The sequence below is a fragment of the Pteropus medius genome, unplaced genomic scaffold, assembly GCF_902729225.1.
Source record: "Pteropus medius unplaced genomic scaffold, Ma_sr-lr_union100, whole genome shotgun sequence".
NCBI classification, from domain to species: domain Eukaryota; kingdom Metazoa; phylum Chordata; class Mammalia; order Chiroptera; family Pteropodidae; genus Pteropus; species Pteropus medius.
The window spans coordinates 1,146,026-1,152,071 of record NW_024342644.1 but is presented as its reverse complement, the minus strand read 5'-3'; the positions used below and the strand labels follow the sequence as shown (position 1 = coordinate 1,152,071).

Genomic DNA, 6,046 nt, shown 5'->3' with positions numbered 1-6,046 from the left:
AGAGCCTATGATTAGTTTAAATTTAAGAAAATCTAATGGCCATTGTCTATGACTATATAATTAGTGTTATCTACTTTTAGTGTGTAGAATCAAATTCAACCAGAAGAATTATACTCTTCAGTTTATGGCACAGTGGTGAATGAATTATCAATTGGTAGTGTTACTTATTTTCAAAGAATTAGACTGCCAAGAAATACACTTAAGCCAAAACTTATGTTAGGCGTAATTAAATATTTTTCTTTTCTTTTTTTTCCTCCCAATTTGATTGTTGCTAGCACTTCTAATTTTGTGGTGATTCAAACAAAAAATAAGGATAGCCTATTAAATGTTGGTAATAGCCAACAAATTTAAGAATTGCGATTATGTTGGGCCTTTTAATTGTGCTGTGATAGCCTTTATTACATCTTGTATATACTGATTTAGTCTATATATGTAGCATAAAAGTGTTTATATTCCCTAAATAATTAAACTTCATACTCACAAGGCCTAGCAAATATTTAGTTAAAACTCGCCATCAAGTTAGAAAATTGTAGTTAAAGAGCTATATAGCCTTGGGATAATCACATTCCAAGAGTTTTTCTTTTATTTTTAATTTTAAAAAAATTTATTATTTTTTTAACCAATTGCAAGGTTTCTTTTATTGATTCTGATTTATATCACAAAGTATTCTTTATCATAGAACATGATGTAAATTTACAATAAATATATCATGTTTACTAAGAAATCTTATGGCTGCTGACACCATAGAGAAATGAAATAGAAAAATAGATAAAGAGAAGTGATTAAAGAAGGAAGCGGAGAAAAAGAAGGAGAACAAAAAAGGAAAAAAAAGTTGTATGCGTTGTGTAGTGTTGCGTAACTGCTCCAGTTACCCTCTAATGAATAGTCACCACATGTGTATAACTCAAATACATTTTATGAATGGGCAAACTACTACACTTGGATGCAAAATTTTCTTAAAACTTCTACTTCTTGGGGACAGTAGACATTAACACATTAAAAATTTGAGTCTACAGCCATGCTACCCTGAACAAGCCTGATCCCGTCTGATCTCGGAAGCTAAGCAGGGTCAGGCCTGGTTAGTACTTGGGTGGGAGACCACCTAGGAAGACCAGGTGCTGTAGGTGTAAAAAAAAAAAAAAAAAAGGATTGTAAGCTGACAAGGCCTTGGTAATTCTGTATGGGCAACCAAGGTTGCCTTGCCTAAAAAAAAAAAAAAAAAAAAAAAAAAAATTGAAGTATACTAATAAGTAATGTTTTTAAAAAAATTTATTTATTTAAATTAATTTCAAGTATATAGCACATTAGTTAGACATCTATATAAGTAAAATTTTAAAAAATTTAAAAAAATATATGAAAATCATGCCCAAACCCCTGTTACTGCCTTGAACTTTGTGACCAAATTATGAATACGATAAGGAATAATGAACATTGCTTTTTCAGACTTCTTTCTCATTAATCTCAGTGACTATAATAATGGAATACTACTATAATGTTCCAGCAGGCTCCCATTTCACATGCTCTAAAGATAGTAGAATAGAAGAGGAAGAGAAGAGGAAAAGAAACAATGTTTCTATGGCAACTGTAACTCAAAATGTTGTTTGTTATCTTTATTCTCTTTGGTTTGTTATAAGTAGAACTTATTTATTTTGCTAGAAGCAATTTAATGTAGGAGAGATATATTGCATGTAGCAGAAAAAATCACTCTTCTCAGTAAAAGATATTTTACTCTTAGGGTATATTTTAGAATAATCAAGGCTTTTTTTTTTTAAATTTTTTAAAAAAGGTAGCTGCACCATCCTAGAAAAATAAAATGAAATAAAACATTCTAATTGATTAGTAAAGTTTTAAAACCTTTAGTATTAAGTAGATGAAACATCCTGATGACTTATTAAAAACAAACTTTGTTAAATTGGCCAAATATTTTGGCATTCTGTTTCTAAGTCTTAGCTAAGGTTAAATTAGATAGCATCAGGTTTTTCTACTAACTTGATGAACACTATTCAAATAAGTGGCTGAAACATTAAAAATTTAGTTTAAAAAAGTAGTTGGCTTTTAAAATACATAAAATTTAAAAATTATTTTATATTGGGATCACTTTGTATTTAATTGCTTGGGAGATATTATGTAAAAACTTAAAAACACAGTAGAGGGGGAAAAAGCTATCTAGAACAACAGATTTCTCTATTACAATAATATTTTATGATTATAAAGTTCTCTGCATTTTTCAGTTTCCATATATAGTATCTCAGTTAATTTTTCAAACAATGTTTTAAGAAACAAAAATTATTATGTTTTCCAATTTTGAGATGAAGAAAATGAGCCCCAAGAAGTTTAACTGACTAGCCTAGAGTGGCAGATTATTTCAATAATGTCCCAAATTGTTAATACCTCCCTGTATCTATTCCTTTCTGTCATCCACTGCCAGTCTGAGTTTACTCATGCGATTGCTTTTGGCCAATGGAACAATAGTGAATGTGGTGCAAATAGAGGCTTGATAAGTGCTTGGGCACTGTGCTTGCCATTTCTTCCTGACGAGAATTGCTCAGCCACCAGATGCAGAGGCTTGGGCTGGCTTCTTGGAATTCCAGCTGAGTCTTCAGATGTGTGGATGAGGTCACCCTAGATTGACCAGCTTCAGCAAGCCAGCCAAAGGGATAGAACCAGCCAGACAAGACACAGAATCATGAACTAATAATTGATTGTTGTTTTAAGCCACTATGTTTTGGGATGATTTGTTAAGCAGCAAGCACTAACTTATAAACCTAGAGTCAGAAGATGATTGAGGTGGAATCAAAACCCAGATCTTTGAAATCTAATTTTAGTGCTCCAATGGAGAATAGAAAAGTGGGCATTTTACCCAGAAGTTGAAAAAAAAATTAATCTAAAAATTTTTTAAAAATTGAAAAGGGAGAAATCAATTTCTTTTACAGTAATTATCAAAGCCTTCAGTTTTAGTTTATTTTTACAAAATACTTTTATCTTTTTAACTAAATAGCTGTTATCTACAGATACTTTTTAAAAATACTTTTATCTTTGTTCTATAGTCTCTTGCATCATAATATGTGGTTTTTAGTATATGGTTATATTTTTTTGATAAACAGTAAGATAAACCATTCATGTTTATTCACTTATTGTCTTGACCTATTATATAATTCATGGCATACGTATTTTACCTTATACAGGCCTATCGAGGTGAAAAACAAAACCAAGGTCATCTAAGGTAATATTTTTTTATTTTCACACTTCCCTCTGCAATGGTTTTGCATACTCAAATCAGTAGTTTACAATTGCTTAAAAATAAAACATTATTTCTGTTGTTGTTTTATATGATACCAAAATATTATATAAAGTACCCCAATGAATACAAACATCATTTTTTTTTTCCAAAATTTGTTTTCTTACTAGTTGCTTTAGTGAAGAACTCTTCATCGAGGTTCTTTGGTTTTGCACCAAGATTGATTATTTTCAGACACAAAATCATTTTTAAAAAACTAAGATTTCATTTGAATGGAGATGGGCAGGAGGTAAAACAATGACTTTTCAAAACTGACTGGCATCAACTTTGAAATCTAGAGCCGTGGCCATGGCTTCATAATGTCCCACTGGGGGGAAGAAAAAAAAAAACTCACAGAAAAGTAAACATTTTTATAGGGATTTAGACATCATTTGGAGCTTTTCCAGTATTAAACAGAAACATGTGCTTTGTTTGAGGCATTTGCAGAAAGAAAACTATCCTGCCTTCTTTAATTAATTAATTTTTAAAAAGTTCAATCTCTATTCTACGTCATGGCTGAAAAAGGCCATGGTGCTAGAAACAAAGGCAAATTCTTTCTACTGAAAGAAACACTCCTACTCTCCCCTTCCTAGTGCCTTTCTTTGAGGAAACTGCTGAGAGTCAACCCTCTTTTGGGTTTTATTTTCCACCTTATCCAAGCTGTACCTCCTGGTGCTGGTGTGCCCTGTGATATGGAAGTTTTTCATTCTGGAAATAGAAAGTGCACTATCCCCTGTAAACTGAAAGTTTGGAAAGTTACCTCATAATAGTAGTTCCAGGAGAGGGTGTAAATGATTCTTTTGGACCATATAAATCCCAAATTTAATAAACTATGATATATTAAGTAGTATAGATGACAGTGATACAAAACCAAATAGTCAATGGGCTTTGTCAGTCCAGTAGATAAGCCAACATCAAACCAAAGCAAATACTTCCAAACTCAGAATATTTTTCTCTGTTTTTATAGGGGTGGTAGAATTAATTAGCTACGATTTTTATTTTTCAACTCATTATATTGATGTGAATTTGATGTCTTCCTAGTTCTATTAAAAACATAAGGTTGTAGAGTGTAGGTACAATGAAGCACAGACAATGTTTTGTCCAAATTTCTTTAAAAATCATTTATTTTCAAATCATGGTAAAATAATCCTCCGCGTAAGGCAGTTCCACTTATTAAATTTCACAATTACCAGTTTATAATATTTAAAGGCAGTAAAATGGGAGAACATCTGTATTTAATATTTCTTTAAAATCACAATTAAAACTGCTGTTTCCAAGGCCACCCACCTGATGGATAGGGAGGAACAACATGGTCATAAAAATAACTCTAGACCCAAATGGTAATTCCATGGCTTGTGCTCACCAAGTGGCTCCCTGGGAAGGAGCTTAAGATTCTTTCCTCTTCTTCTAGGAATTTCTCTCTCAGACAAAGGTGGAACTGAGAGGGGACTCGCATTTTCCCATTTGCTGCTTACTTCTGGCCTGTGTGGCTCCTCCATAGCTATGTCATTTGCGCTACTACTGTTAGCATCATCATGTGGATACCACTAGCCACAGTGGAGATCTCGCCCTATCATTCACTTAAAGAAGGGCTGTGGACTGAAACACTCCATCATACTACCTGAAATTAGACTGCATTATTTCCCTTGTCCTGGCTTGGCAAGGGTTCTTGCTCTCTCTCACAGCACCATTAGGGCCACATCTCACCAATCACCATTCTTCAGAAAAATTAAAACTTTACTCTCTGTGTGTCAAACTCCCTTCAGTTGGACTTCAGATTAAATTCCTTATATATTCCACTCCATTTTCAGGAATTTCAGCCCAATTTATTTATTAATTATTATAACACCATTGGTCACATGGCATATGAATAGAAAATTCACCCCAAATTTAAAAATTAATTAAAGAAATTATGTTATTCAGACTAGTTTTTTTTACCAGACCAAAGTAACCTGGGATACATAAAGTTTCCCAAGGGACATGCTTACATGGAGGTTTTAAGGGAAACAATTTTCAGACTCAACATTCATGTTCTCTTTTCTAAATTTTTCTGAGAAAGCACTTGTATTTAAAGACTCAAATGCAGGGCTTCTTTCCTACTTCCCCTTCAGAATTTCCCTTATCTTATTTTATAAAGAAAGGCATGCCTTTTGCTAATCTTGAATCTTGTTATTGTGCAGTGCCCCAGGGTGTGGAGATCTCTGCAAAGCCAGACAAAAGGACCATTTGAAATACCGTTGTTGACTAACCCTCCTTTGATCAAGGCACCATGAACTCATGGTAAATCTTCATGTCCTTCTGCCTTATATTTATTTCTGTTAAATGTATAGCGAGAAGGGTTGCATGTTGTGACATTCTGAATTCATACATATTGTGAAACAGAATGGCAGGACTGGACAATTTTCATTCAAAAACCTTGTCTTCTTTGCCTATGTACTTGGCTGTAAATGTTTATTTCAAATGACAGAGGCAGTAGGTTTGAAATACAGTGATTATAAGCATAAACTCTGTACCCATGTAGCCTTTGTTTATATTCCTTTCATCTCCATTATTCATTAGCTCTGTAATTTTAGGCAAGTCTCAGTTTCCTCATCTCTAAAATACCACTAAAACAGTGCCCACCTCATAGGGCTGTAATAAGGATTAATGGAAACCTTGCTGAAAAATCATTTGGAGAAGGACCAGATCAAAATAAGTGCTTAACAAATGTTTGTTTCGTGTATAAACACACTTACAAATTTCCTTATTGTCAAGTTACAACAGGAGAGC

At 33.0% G+C, this 6,046-nt stretch overlaps 1 non-coding gene across 1 annotated transcript; it reads left to right on the top strand.

Annotated features, from left to right (window-relative positions):
- The first annotated feature begins 1,008 nt into the window (after positions 1 to 1,008).
- On the top strand, positions 1,009 to 1,127 carry LOC120605670 (5S ribosomal RNA). Its single transcript, XR_005653677.1, has one exon. It is a non-coding gene; the product is annotated as a 5S ribosomal RNA (ribosomal RNA).
- Positions 1,128 to 6,046: the final 4,919 nt, after the last annotated feature.